This window comes from Bos grunniens, chromosome X (assembly GCF_055505025.1).
Source record: "Bos grunniens cultivar Pamir isolate PY7600 chromosome X, Bosgru_T2T1.0, whole genome shotgun sequence".
Classification (NCBI taxonomy): Eukaryota; Metazoa; Chordata; class Mammalia; order Artiodactyla; family Bovidae; genus Bos; species Bos grunniens.
In genome coordinates this window covers 96,441,582-96,457,446 of record NC_141194.1, presented here as the reverse complement: position 1 = coordinate 96,457,446, position 15,865 = coordinate 96,441,582, and positions in this window count along the sequence as shown.

The window sequence follows — 15,865 nt, the reverse complement described above, 5'->3', positions numbered from 1 at the left end:
ACTTAGCAGCAGCAGTGGGCATGTAGGGAACAGAATGGCAACATGTGTGCTATGTCATCTTGAAAAGCATGAATTAGTGATGAAATGGAACATGGAGCTGGATGCTTTGATTTTAGATGGATATGAGAGTAAGAAAACAAACATACAGAGCATAAGACTCTTTGGAGAGAATAGGTGAAATAGCTTTGTGGGGGTCTTGGACAGCTAGAATACAAGCAGTGATGTTAGTTCATGGGAAAAGCAGTTAATAGACAAGGTGAGCAGTTTTCAAAGACAAATTATTTGGATCTGAATTTTTAAAATAATTACCCTTAAAAGAAAAAAAAAATTAAGTTGTACTAGTCTCCTGCAGCAACTCCTACATCCCTGCTCTCTACTCCCCAGGCTAATGAAGAGATCAGCAAGTCATCTGCTGCTTTGTATTATCTGTTACTTTGTTCCTCTTCATTAGTGTGGATAACAGAGAGTGAAATGCCATGCATCTTAGAGGCAACACAGCATAATATTACATACATTTTCGTCAGCAGCCAAAGTCACAATATCTTTTTCTAGGGAATCTGCAATTAATCAGTCCTTCAGGTACTTCTGTAATTTTCACCAAATGTTGCCCTTTTGAAAGCTTCATTAATCCAGCCCCATTAAAATGGGTAGGGTGAATGAATTTATGGCTGTAGAAGGTGAAGTAACAGAATTTTCAGCTCTTAAAGAACATCGCTGGCATTCACTTATGATAATGAAGTATAAATGATATTAAAATTCTCTACAAAATACTATTTGGAGTACAAGAGCATCAAATACATGGTGAATTTAATAATATAATACTTAAAACCCAAGAAATGCTTATTTACTGAAATTAATGACTGTAATAACAAGCCCCTTATTTGTCTTAGAACCACATATGCATAGCTCTAGCATTGCAGACAAGAGATATTCTGGAAGGAAAAGAAGCTATATATATTCAAAGGAGAAATATGATTGAAAAAATCATTAGTACTGCAGGGATTTTCATTCATACTTGACATTTTCCTGAAATGAGAATGCTCTATTTTATGGTGAGAAATATTCCATTTGGAAAAAAGCAAACACTGGTGTTTGGGGAGAAATAGTTCAGGCAACCACTGTAAGTCAAGACGAGGTTTGATGATCCAGAGTCATAACCCCTGGGCTTGGATTTTTGTTTATGATCAAAAAGATGTTCCTTGCAAATATCTTATTATGTTTGTCCCTCATTTTCCTTTCATTTTGTCCTTCGTTTGATTCACCATTTGTCTTTTGTCTTGTCTGCCCTGCTGCTAGAAATGACTGTTGGGGAAATAAAGCATGAAATAGGTAACTTCATGTGGCCCAGGCAGCTTTATTTTTCTTGATTTGTCCATTTTTTATGTGTCAAGCTGCAGAGGTGCACACTGTGACCAAAAGCTAAAAGAGTAGCACATATTATCTAGAGCAATAGATTTTATGAAGGGAGCTTTTTGCGTCCAAACTAATACAACCAACAGATTTAATCAAGTTTTTGCTGTGATGAGGCTTTGAAAGCTGTAACCAGTTCTGAGAGTAAAGAAGTACTATTCAGAAACAAATTACAATTCTTGTCTTTATGACATGTATCAATTTACACACAAGCTGCATAAATCACTTTTTATATTTTTCTGTAATGGAAAAATACTGCAGGGCATTTTAATAACCAATAAATTATATGTTTAATGAACCAGACCAAAATATAAGTGGTATGAATCAAATACCTCTAAGAATGAGGACTGAGTATTGAGTTGATAGAAATTCTGATCACATAGGCTAAACGCTATTAGATCCACCACAATTCAGGAGAGTAAACGCTTATATTTCATCTGTGATCATCCACATGAAAATTCTTTTTTGGCTTTATCTCTTATTTGCAGACCTCACTTACTTACTGCTTATATTACTTTTTCAAACAAATCAGGAATGAAATCCAAGCATTTTACCTTTAACCTATTACAAGTATTACTTCAAGAAGTTATATAGTAAATCTATTGGCCCTGATTAATTGGTAGAGAGAAGTTTTCTGAGCTGCTTATGCAAAGCAAGTATTACATCTGACGTCACATTGGAAGCATGTGAGGTTCCGCTGGTAAAAGAGGGTAGTCACAGAGTCAAGCAAGTACCTTCTTAGCTTTCAGATGTATGAACAGCATTCATCCTGGGGGCCCTTAACAAGGTGAGAGGAATTGGCTGAGAAGTGAAGAAACATAAATTGTGATAGGAGTTAATATGGGCTGCTTCATTGCCACTCTATACTCTTGTATTCGGGACCACATATGTCCATGTATTGTAACAATGGAGAAGAATATTTTTACCTAAGATTTACTGATGCTATTTTTGCTTCTTATTAAAGAACAGTGAAGTGATACAGTTTAAAGAAAACAAGGTTGGAGGGCAAAACACACGGGTCTTGCAAATTACGATAAGGGTGTCACTGGGACTTCCCTGGTGGTCCAGTGGCTGAAACTGTGGGCTTACAACAGGGGAAGAAGAAGTCAGACAAGACGGTGAATAAGTAGCTTTTTTTCCACTCTTATCTTTTCGGTCTTTATTGGAAGTCTCAAAATTTGCATATGAAATGTGGTAAAGTTGTATCCTGTTTTATAAAACAGTCATATTATGAAAACGTTGTGTACATTCACTTCTTTCCCTCAATGTGTGTGGGATCCAATCATTCTGAGCACAATAGGAGAGACTGGTATTTAAAGGAAGCCTGTGATGATTCTTTGTGAAGTAAATAAACCTTTGTAATGCAAATGTTTCTATTATAATGTTACTATTTTGCAAGTTTCTATTTTATTATATCACATTTTCTTGCTCCAAAGTACAACTACATTTACATAATAATGAAAACTCACACTGAATATATATTTATTATTTTGGGGCCTTCCCTGATAGCTCAGTTGGTAAAGAATCCATCTGCAATGCAGGAAACCCCAGTTCGATTCCTGGGTTGGGAAGATCCGCTGGAGAAGGGATAAGCTACCCACTTCAATATTCTTGGGCTTCCCTTGTGGTTCAGCTGGTAAAGAATCCACCTGCAATGCAGGAGACCTGGGTTCAATCACTTTTAGTCTAGGGGAAAATTTCTCTTCCTTCTCTGTACTCCCAAATATTTACTGACCACGCCACTTAGACATTTGCCATAAGAACAACTGTCATTTATTGGTGAAAAGCTCAGTCTCTGAAGTCAGGAAGCCTGGGTTTTTAATCTGGTTCTGTTGCTTAGTAGCTGGGCAATTTTGACCAAAATACTCATTATGGCTGACCCTCAGTTTTCTCATCTATAAATATGAGATAGCAATAGCATCAGTGCTATTCGTGTAAGGATTAAATATGATATTACATACTTTGCTTAGAATCTGATACATAATAGGTGCTTATTGAATTCAAGCTATTAGCATTTCCAAACACTTCTTGTATTATGAGTTTTCTCTGTAAGTCAATAATTTACATAGAACATTTTACCAGGATTGTAAACACCATGAAGCCAGCGAACATACATAATGCTTCTTTGTTTCCTATCCTTCAAACAGCCTCCTAAAATGTCTTGAATTAAGTAAGTATCTAGATATATTTATTTTTTACTAGTTACTCCAATTCACATTGGAAAAGTTTTTATCCCATTTTAAAATAAGAACAAGAATGTAAGTGATGGTATTAAGATCTTTAAAATTACAAACGGAAAGATATAAATTAATTTATTCACAAAACAGAAATAGATCCACGGACATAGAAAATGAATTTATGGTTACCAAAAATGAAAGGGATAGGGGAGGGATAATTTAGGAGGATTGGATATATTTCCCTTGCTGTTGATTAACAGATACACAGCAAGGGAAATATATCCAATATTTTGTAATAACCTATAAGGGAAAAGGGAGAAGGTAGGCTGCAGTCCATGGGATTGCTACGAGTTGGACACAACTGAGTGACTTCACTTTCACTTTTCACTTTCATGCATTGGAGAAGGAAATGGCAACCCACTCCAGTGTTCTTGCCTGGAGAATCCCAGGGACGGGGGAGCCTGGTGGGCTGCCGTCTATGGGGTCGCACAGAGTTGGACACTACTGAGGCGACTTAGCAGCAGCAGCAGAAGCATAAGGGAAAAGAATCTGAAAAATATTCTTTTATGTAATATATACACATATGTACATATACGACTTCCCTGGTGGCTCAGACGGTAAAGCATCTGCCTACAATGCAGGAGACCCAGGTTCGATCCCTGGGTCTGGAAGATCCCCTGGAGAAGAAAATGGCAACCTACTCCAGTACTCTTGCCTGGAAAATCCCATGGACGTAGAAGCGTGGTAGGCTACAGTCCATAGGGTTGCAAAGAGTCAGACATGACTGAGCCACTTCATTTTCCTTATGTACATATACATGTATATGTGTGTATGGCATGGCATGTCATGCATGCTTGCTCAGTCATGTCCAACTCTCTGCAACCCCATGGACTGCAGCCCACCAGGCTCCTCTATCCATGGAGTTTTTCAGGCAAGAATACTGGAGTGGGTTGCCATTTCCTACTCCAGGGGATCTTCCTGACCCAGGGATCAAACCCACATCTCCTGTATCTTCTGTGTTGGTAAGCAGATTCTTTACCACTGAGTCATCTGCGTAGCCCATATATATGTGTGTGTGTTTGTATGTGTGTGTGTATATATCACTTTACTGTATACCCAAAACTAACATGACATTTTAAATCAACTATTTACTTCTATAAAATATATATATATATAAAATAAAAAAAGAAATTAAAAACAGATCTTTAAAGTTGAAAGAAAGAGACATGCCAGATTATATTAGGAATGGAGGTTTTTTGAAAGGCTTCATAAAAAAACAAGGTAGTGAGGTCTCTCATGAGAGGCATAGTCACTCTGATTACTAATATTTCTGAAGCTTGGATATCTGCCTGGGTTTGAATCTTAGCTCTGCCACTTTCATGCTGTGTGACATTCGGCAAATTTTTAAAGCTCTTAGTGTCCTAGTTTCTTTATCTCTAAATTATGGATAAAAATAGAATCTACCTCATAGGGATGAATGAAGATTAAACAAGATAATTCATGTCTAATGCTTATTTCAGTGCCTGACCCTCAGTAGATTCTCAATAAATGGCAGCAACTTCATAGCAGCAGCATCAGTTAACAATGGTGGTAGTGATTGTAATAGCTGTTGTTATTGTAGCTCTTATTGCATTTAAAGAACAAACTATAACTTAGTGTCATTCAGGATTATATCGAGAGCTCAAAAGATTTGCTTTCTCTTTGTCACCTAGCATGTGTACTTCCAAAAATAGAGGATTTGATGGAGTTGGTTTGCCAACATTCAACATGGACAGCGAAAATCAGCTCAGGAGTAGGGCTACTCCCTCTTGCCCAACTTATCTTGTGATTGTGTTTAGGTAACCCACTAATTCCCAGTTCAGTATGCTGAGGCTTCACAGGTGGTGTAGTGGTAAAGAATCTGTCTACCATGCAGGAAACACAAGAGATGTGGGTTTGATCCCTGGGTTGGGAAGATCCCCTGGAGGAGGGCATGGCAACCGACTCCATTATTCTTGGCTGGAGAATCCCCATGGACAGAGGAGCCTAGTGGGCTACAGGCCATGGGATAGCAAAGAGTTGGACACAAGGGAGCACACACACACACATACACATGCAGACTACAAGGGTTGTTTTGACTCTTTAATACATACACTGGATGTGGACTGGCAAGGGAAAACAAACAGATCAAGCGAAATTGGACCATTTTCCTTATTAGGAGTTTGTTTCCAGGACACTTCAGACATTTTGGACACTTTGCTTTCATGGGTTCTTTGAACATATTCCAGTCTAGTGACCTTCTTAAATAATTAAATCTGAAAGAAACACATCTTCTTACAAGCACATGTTCTTTTTTTTTTTTTTTTTTTATTCCAGGCCTTCCATATTAAGAGTCCTTGAGCTATTTATTCTCTTGTTTCTCCCAGTGTGAGTTTCCTTGAAGCTCCTGAGACTGTCAGTCATAGTGTGGAATCAAATGAACATTATATAATCAAATCACATAGAACATAAAAACCTGTGTGCTAGGATATTAGTAGTCTGGGTTTCCAGAAGTCATGCTGCTTCATTCTATACCAACAGATTTTTTTTTTAGCTCACTCTGTAAGGTCAGGATAGAATGAGTTAGTTATTCAGAATGAATAAAAAATCTCTGAGGATTCCCATCGTGAAGTCCTTTACTCTTTATCAAAGGAGACAGTCCTGTGGATGGCTAGAAAATAAAATGAGGCCTCTGAGGTCCAAAGTTACCTTAAAGTTCTGCTGTTATTAGTCCTTGCCTTGAAAACCTGCTTGTATTTTAAATATTTACTCTTTCATCATTGAACTGGTTCAATTCATTCCTGCATCTTCCATTTTTCAAAATTAACATGCTTCATCTTGATGGATTTCTGACAGCTCTTCTTCTAGAAGAATTTTTGATAGTTTAGGTCATAGCTGAAGCAAAATTTTGTTTAAAACTCATCTTTAAGACATGAATGACTAGCAGAGAGAGGGCATAGGCATGCTGGAGACAAAAATGTAATGGGATCAGATAGCATCCAACAGATTTTGTAGCTGAAAGAGCTATTGAGGAGAAATGGCTGCCCATCCTGCTTCTCAGAGTTCTGGGCTTGATATCAGCCTCTTGGCTACCATTCAGGTCCATAGGCTTCTTGTGATCAACAATGTCAAAATAGCTTAACAATCTTAAATAGGCAGCATCCTCTACAAAAGTCTTTGAGCCAGAGTGAATAATATTTTGAAGGTAACAAAGATAATTTCTATTTCTTTTTTTTTTTTCTGACTGGCCAATAGCACTTTAATTTAATTTCATTTTTAATTTTTTTATTATTATTATTTTTTTTTTACTTTACAATATTGTATTGGTTTTGCCATACATCAACATGCATCCACCACGGGTGTACACGTGTTCATACCTGAAACAAGGCTGCAAAGAACGTGAAGAGAAAGTGAAATTACACAGAATAGTCTTACTGTCAATATTCCAGGAAACTATTTAGCATCTTCTGGTAGGTGATTCAAACTTACCACTGTCCATAACTTTCTGGTGTTTCTTAAAATGATAGAAATCCATGGCTCAGTCTGTGCTATTTTCAAAACAAATCAAAAGCATAAAAGGGATCCAACTGCTGCTTAATGACTGTTCTTAACCAAGAGCTGGACAATGTGGTTCATACAACTTTGCTATCAATAGTATCAATTATTACCCTTCCTTGACAAGGTACTTTCCCTACTCTCTCTCTCTATCATAGTGGAACAATCAGTCTATGTACACAGTTACACTGGTTCCTTTTCTATTTCTCAGGATATCCCTAGTATTCTAGATTTTATCCCCTAAAGCTTTACTGTGAACAGAAAGTCCCCAAGGTTAAGATAAAACAATTTAAAACACTGAGAATTGTACCATTTATTTCCAAATAAATTATATTATATTTTTCTAAATATTTGTTTTGAAGAGACTCTTTACGTTCTGCCTTTCGTCCAATGCAGGTGTTACTTGTACCCAGAAAAGAGGAACACGGGTGCTTATCATTTTTTTAAATTGTATTTTGAGATGTATCCACTTTTTCCCTATAGAAGGCTAAATTATTAGCACTTTTTAGAAACATGATCTTAGAGTTCACCTCTGATTGTTTTCTGTTATATTCAATTTCCTTAAACAACAGTCAGTTGTCTGGAGGTGAATGGGTAGATCTTGACATTTATATATAACATTGTAACAAAGGCTAAAAGACAGAATTAAGAAGTGTATTATCTACAATTCTCTTAGGTTTTTAAATTTCTTTATTTCTCTGGGTGGATTATAATCTGCCAGCTGCTTTAAGATACTCACAATAGTCAATGGAACATTATGCCGGCAACCATAAATCCAGTAGTCCTTGTTTTTCTACAGGCAGACAAATGAAAAAAAGAAAACTCACAAAGCCTGGAGGGAGCAGAGTCCAGTACGACTGGCAGGTCACTGAGACAGCTATGGAGAGAAATCACAAAGGACTGTGGTTCTACTTATGAACCTAACTATATTCAAATAAAGTTGAAAGCTCAAGGGACTTAATGACCTGTAGAGAGTTTGCTGCATTTGCCTTTCTTGCCAGAGGCAGTCATCATCTATATGAGTGTTAAAATGTATTTTATCTACCACAATAAAGGAGAAAGCAAGCCAAAAGCATGCCTTTTGATATTTCAGATTGCCAAAAAGCATAAATAGACTTAAGATAGAACAAAGAATACATTTTTGAAGGACACCAGCAATTACAGTGCTGTGAGAGGGAGAGGAGAAACAGAACTAGTAGTGAGACAATGGTGAGAAGACAAAAAGAAAAGAAATTGCTCTCCTGGAGCTCCACAGTGGCTACATACTTCCTCTCACAGAAGGTGAAGTCAAAGTGGTAAAGAAGATACAGATACTCAAAGCCTAGGTCATGAAATGGAAACTGAAAAATCTTCATAGAAAAGAGATCCTGAAAAGAAGAGATTTTACACCACTGGGGCTTTTCAGTAGGCAGTAGGATTGTTCCATAGAAGTTGAATCAAAGTCTTCTAAACAAGAGTAGAATAATTAAGACAATCCAAAACCATTTGGAAATGTAGAGAAAAGGGCTGCTGGCCAAAAGAGAAAGCGGTAAGGTAAGTTCTTTGGTAAAACTTTTGAGAGATGTGGATGTAGCTGTATACAGGTCTATCATGCACGACCTTTCAGGAGACATGTTACATTAATGAAGAATTTTTTTTGGTAAGGCCGAAAGAAGAAACAACCTTGTTTTTTTCGGTGGGGGGGGGGTGGTGGTGGCGGGGATCACATTGTAAATCCAAGATGTCATGAATTTCTTAGGGAGTAAATGTAATACAGTAGAGAGGCCATAGAGTTTGACTTCAGATTTTGACAGAGTGACGATCAAACCATGCGTCAGCAGCTCAGTTAAACTCATGAATTTGGGGCAAGCTACTTACTTTCTCTCAGCTTAAGTTTCTTTATTTAGCAAATGTGAAAAATTATAGTTGTGTCACAGTTTTGTTGTGAGAAGTAAATGATGCATCATGTAGAGTCTAATCATTAACTTATAATTGGAATGTAATAAATGGTATTTATTTTTGGTTATTATACATTTCCAGGTATAGGCAAGATGTGTTTTACGAAGGGAAATGACTGGACGCTCAACACGTTTCAGAGGCAAGTGAATTTGGTAGCCATTTACAAAGGAAATATAAGAAATAAGACGAATACAACACAAAAGCCTAAGTGGTTTTGGAAAGTACTATGTATTACCTACTGTGACCACAGAAAAGTCTTTCTGTGGAATGAATTGGACAATTGCATCAATTCTTTCTAAGATGAAGTTAACACTTTAGGGTGCTGTTTATCATGCAGAGTATGAAAATTATCATGGAAAAGGATTCATATCCATACCTTTTGTTTTCCTCTGGTAAACTTTATCAAGAAAATGAATTTATAGTGCCACTTTTTTCTCATTAAATCTTTGTCATAAACAAACAATATCAGAATTATAATGCCTCATCTATGTTTCAAATTCATACTCTTCTTCCTCTTTAATATTTTCTGTTTACATTGCATGATATGCTATAGTACTTCTCAAATGGCTCAAGTGATACAATCATGAAAATTAGATGTGAGGCCACAAAAATGGCTGTGACCATGTTTTGATATTGTTTTGATAATTTGTTATTGTTTTGATAATTCCATTGTTTTGATAATTTCAAAGCGGTCCCAACAGAACTCCCTCCCACTTCATCACTACACTGTTGCAAGTTTGAGTTTTTTTCAGATATAATAAATATTTATACATTCCAGTGATTGTCATAAAGGACAACTTAGCACATGTAATTACAGTGCTAAAAAGGAACACATGTTTACTTATACTATGTTTCAGGGACATCTACATCTGTTTACAGCTATAAATGTCCGTTATAAGATAACATTTTGTTTCTTCATATTGTAGAGAACTTCCATTAAAAAAAAGAACTGTAAAACTCACATTTGTCCATTTTGCTTTACAACATTGTAGCAAGGAACCTTGAGGGACACTTTTATTTCATATTCTTATACTCCCAGTATCTGCAAAATTTCCAAGGGTAGTATTTGGAGGATGTAATTGAAAACAAAACCAGTAGACTGGGATTCTACTTAGTAACTGTGTGACTTTAGGGCCGTCACTTAATACCTTTGGGTTTCAGTTGACTTTTCTGTTAAAAGAGGGATTTGTTTCAGGGTGGCTGATCCTCAAAGTCTCTTCTAACTTCAGGTCTGCACAAGATACTTTTTTTCTAATCCAATTTTCTTGTTATGTGAAAATTCCTCTTTCTTTGGTTAAAGAAGGCAGGCAAGAGGGGAAAGTCTCCATTTAATCTTATCAGTGTACTCATATGATCCTGCAATATCCAAAGCATATTTTCACCTGTTCTGGAGGGGTGTGCAGTCACTTTTGTGGTTTGGGGTTTCTTAATAATACTGAGATATGAAGTATAGAAACAATCTTAAAACCCCATCTGCAATTCTATGGTTGTAAAACTACCTACAATATTCCATGCTTGTTAATTGAAATACAGTTTAATTAAAAGTTTATCACCTATTGTAGCATTAGTGAACAAAGAATTAATGAATTTTTCTTAGTAACAGTAAGTTCACTAAAAATAAATTTTGATTTTAAAAATTACAATAGTAATTAATAAATGTATGTTATAATAAGAAACCATTTCATGGAGAACAGGCTTGTTGTGGCTAAGGGCTTGCGTAACTCAATGAATCTATGAGTCAAGCCATAGAGGGACAGCCAAGACATATGGGTTGTGGTGAATAGTTCTGACAAAATGTGATCCACTTCAGGAGGTAATGGCAAACCATGCTAGTATTCTTGCCTGGAGAATCAATCCCATGGGCAGTATGAAAAGTTAAAAAATATGACACTGGAAAATGAGCCCTCCAAGTCAGAAGGTATGCAATATGCTACTGGGGAAGAGCAGAGGGCAATTACTAATAGTTCCAGAAACAAATTAAGGGGCTGGGCCAAAGCAGAAAAGACATGTAGCTGTGGATGTGTCTGGTGGTGAAATTAAAGTCTAATACTTTAAAGAATAATAATGCATGGGAACCTGGAATGTTAGGTCCACAAATCAAGGTAAATTGGATGTACTCAAGCAGGAGATGGCAAGATGGAACAAAGACATCTTATGAATCAGTGAACTAAATTGAATAGGAATGGGCGAATTTAATTCAGATGACCATCGTATCTAATAATGTGGGCAGGAATCCCTTAGAAGAAATGGAGTAATTTTCATAGTCAATAAGAGTCTGAAATGCAGTACTTGGGTGCAACCTCAGAAATGACAGAATGATCTCAGTTTGTTTCCAAACAAACCATTCAACATCACGGTAATCCAAGTCTATACCACAATCACTAATGCTGAAGAAGCTGAAATTGACTTGTTCTATGAAGACCTACAACATCTTCTAGAACTGACACCAAAAAAGATGTCCTTTTCATCACAGGGGATTGGAATGCCAAAGCAGAAAGTCAAGAGATACCTGGAATAACAGGCAAGTTTGACCTTGGAGTACAAAATGAAACAGGGAAAAAGCTAACAGAGTTTTGTCAAGAGAACATGCTGGTCATAGCAAACATGCTTTTCCGACAATCCAAGAGGCAACTTTACACGTGACCATCACCATATGGGCAATATGGAAATCAGATTGACTATGTTCTTTGCAGCCAAAGATGGAGAAACTATACAGTCAGCAAAAACAAGACTGTGGCTCAAATCATGAGTTCCTTATTGCAAAATTCAGGCTCAAATGGAGGAAATAGGGAAAACCACTATGCCATTCAGTTCAGTTCAGTTCAGTTGCTCAGTCGTGTCCGACTCTTTGCGACCCCATGAATTGCAGCACACCAGGCCTCCCTGTCCATCACGAACTCCCGGAGTTCACCCAAATTCATGTCCATCGAGTCAGTGATGCCATCCAGCCATCTCGTCCTCTGTGGTCCCCTTCTCCTCCTGCCCCCAATCCCTCCCAGCATCAGAGTCTTCTCCAATGAGTCAACTCTTCGCATGAGGTGGCCAAAGTACTGGAGTTTCAGCTTTAGCATCATTCCTTCCAAAGAAATCCCAGGGCTGATCTCCTTCAGAATGTACTGGTTGGATCTCCTTGCAGTCCAAGGGACTCTCAAGAGTCTTCACCAACACCACAGTTCAAAAGCATCAATTCTTCGGCGCTCAGCCTTCTTCACAGTCCAACTCTCACATCCATACATGACCACAGGAAAAACCACCTAAATCAAATTCCTTATGATTATACAGTGGAGGTGACAAATAGATCCAGGGGATTAGATCTGATAGAATGCATGAAGAACTATGGGTGGAAATTCATAACATTGTACAGGAGGCAGTGACCAAAACCATACCAAAGAAAAAGAAATGCAAGAAGGCAAAGTGGTTGTTTAAGGAGGTTTTACAAATAGCTGAGGGATGAAGAGAAGTGGATAGCAAGGGCGAATTCTGCAACTGAATGCAGAATTCCAGAGAATAGCAAGGAGAGATAAGGCCTTCTTAAATCAACAGTGCCAAGAATAAGAGGAAAACAATAGAATGGGAAAGACTAGAATTCACTTCAAGAAAACTGAAAGTACCAAGGGAACATTTCATGTAAGGATGGGCATGAAAAAGGACAGAAATTGTAAGGACCTAACAGAAGCAGCAGGAGATCAGTCCTGGGTGTTCTTTGGAAGGACTGATGCCAAAGCTGAAATTCCAATATTTTGGCCACCTCATGCAAAGAGTTGACTCATTGGAAAAGACCCTGATGCTGGGAGGGACTGGGGGCAAGAGGAGAAGGGGACGACAGAGGATGAGGTGGCTGGATGGCATCACCGACTCGATGGACATGAATTTGGGTGAACTCCGGGAGTTGCTGATGGACAGAGAGGCCTGCTAAGTTGCTTCAGTCGTGTCGACTCTGTGCGACCCCATAGACGGCAGCCCACCAGGCTCCCCCGTCCCTGGGATTCTCCAGGCAAGAATACTGGAGTGGGTTGCCATTTCCTTCTCCAATGCATGAAGGTGAAAAGTGAAGGTGAAGTTGCTCAGTCCTGTCCGACTCTGAGCGACCCCACGGACTGCAGCCTACCAGGCTCCTCCATCCATGGGATTTTCCAGGCAAGAATACTGGAGTGGGGTGCCATCGCCTTCTCCGACAGAGAGGCCTAGCATGCTGTAATTCACGGGGTCACAAAGAGTCGGACATGACTGAGTGACTGAACTGAACTGAACTGAACAGAAGCAGTGACCAGACCACCTGACCTGCCTCTTGAGAAACCTGTATGCAGGTCAGGAAGCAACAGTTAGAACTGGATATAGAACAACAGAATGGTTCCAAATAGGAAAAGGAGTACATCAAGGGTGTATATTGTCACCCTGCTTATTTAACTTCTATGCAGAGTACATCATGAGAAACGCTGGACTGGATGAAGCACAAGCTGGAATCAAGATTGCCGGGAGAAATATCAAATCTCAGGTATGCAGATGACCATAAGATGACCACCCTTATGGCAGAAAGCAAAGAGGAACTAAAAAGCCTCTTGATGAAAGTGAAAGAGGAGAGTGAAAAGTTGGCTTAAAGCTCAACATTCATAAAACTAAGATCATGGCATCTGGTCCCATCACTTCATGGCAAATAGATGGGGGAACAGTGGAAACAGTGACTGACTTTATTTTTTGGGCTCCAAAATCACTGCAGATGGTGATTGAAGCCATGAAATTAAAAGACGCTTGCCCCTTGGAAGGAAAGTTATGACCAACCTAGACAGCATATTGAAAAGCACAGACATTACTTTATCAACAAAGGTCCGTCTAGTCAAGGCTATGGTTTTTCCAGTGGTCATGTATGGATGTGAGAGTTGGACTATAAAGAAAGCTGAGCACCGAAGAATTGATGCTTTTGAACTGTGGTGTTGGAAAAGACTCTTGAGAGTCCCTTGGACTGCAAGGAGATACAACCAATCCATCCTAATGGAGATTAGTCCTGGGTGTTCATGAGAAGGACTGATGTTGAAGCTGAAACTCCAATTCTTTGGCCACCTGATGTGAAGAACTGACTCATTTGAAAAGACCCTGATGCTGGGAAAGATTGAGGGCAGGAGTAGAAGGGGACGACAGAGGACAAGATGGTTAGATGGTATCACCGACTCAATGGGCATGGGTTTGGGTGGACTCCAGGAGTTGGTGATGGACAGGGAGGCCTGGTGTGCTGCAGTTCATGGGGTCGCAAAGAGTCAAACACGACTGAGCGACTGAACTGAACTGAACAGAAATCGAAGAGATTTGGAAGAGGTAGCAGGAATACACAGAAAAGCTACATGAGAAACTACATTGGTGTGGTCACTCACCCAGAGCTCGACATCTGGGAGTTTGAGGTCAAGTGGGCCTTGGGAAGCATTACTATGAACAAAGCTAGTGGAGGATGGAAACCCAGCTGAGCTATTTCAAATCCTAAAAGATGATGCTGTTAGAGTGCTGCACTCAAAATATCAGGAAATTTGGAAAATTTAGCAGTGGCCACAGGACTGGAAAAAATCAGTTTTCAATCCAATCCCAAAGAAGGGCAATGCCAAATAATGTTCAAACTACCATACAGTTGCACTCATTTGACATGCTAATGCTCAAAATGCTTCAAGTTAGGCTTCAGTAGTGTGTGAACCAAGAACTTCCAGATGTGCAAGATGGATTTAGAAAAGGCAGAGGAACAAGAGATCAATTGTCAACATTCGTTGGATTATGGAGAAAGCAAGACAGTTCCAGAAAAAACATCTACCTCTGCTTCACTGACTACACTAAAGCTTTTGACTGTGTGGATCACAACAAACTGTGGAGGTGATGGATGTTAACTAAACTTAACGTGGTAATCATTTTGCATTGTATACACATATCTGATTCATGTGGTCGCAAAGAGCTGGACACGACTGAGCGACTGAACTGAACTGAACTGAATTATAGGTTGTACAACTTAAACTAACACAATGTTATGTCAATTAAAATCTCAATAAAACTGGGGAAAAAAGAAATGAACTATCAAGCTATGAAAGGACATGGAAGAAACTTAAATGCATGAGTGTGTGCTAAATCACTTCAGTTGTGTCTAATTCTTTGTGACCCTATGGATGGTAGCCTACCATGGTTCTCTATCCATGGTATTCTCCAGGCAAGAATACAGGAGTGGGTTTCCATACGTTCCTCCAGGGGATCTTCCCAACCCAGGGATTAAACCTCCATCTCTTACATTGGCAAGCAAGTTCTTTATTACTAGAACCACCAAATGTATTTTACTAGGTAAAAAAAGAAAAAATTGTGCTGAGTAGACTACACTTGCATGAGTACAACTATATGACATTCTGGAAAAGGCAAAACTATAGAGATAATAAAATATCAAAAAAGAAAAATATTGAGATTCTGAGAGAAATAAAAAATAATATTAATAGTTGCCAGGGCGAGAAGGATGAATAGGTGGAGCACAAGATTTTCCGGGCAATGAAAATACTCTATGATAATATAATGATGTATGCATGTCATTATACATTCATCTAAATCCATAGAATGGAGGACACCAAGAGTGAACCCTCAGGTAAACTGTAGACTTTGGATGAAGATGTGTCAATGTAGGTTCATCCTCAGCAAAAAATGTACCACTTTGGTGAGTGTGATGTTGATAATGGAGGATGTTATGTATGTGTTGGGGCAGAGGTATATGGGAAATCTCTACCTTTCTTTCTATTTTATTGTAAACCTAAAAG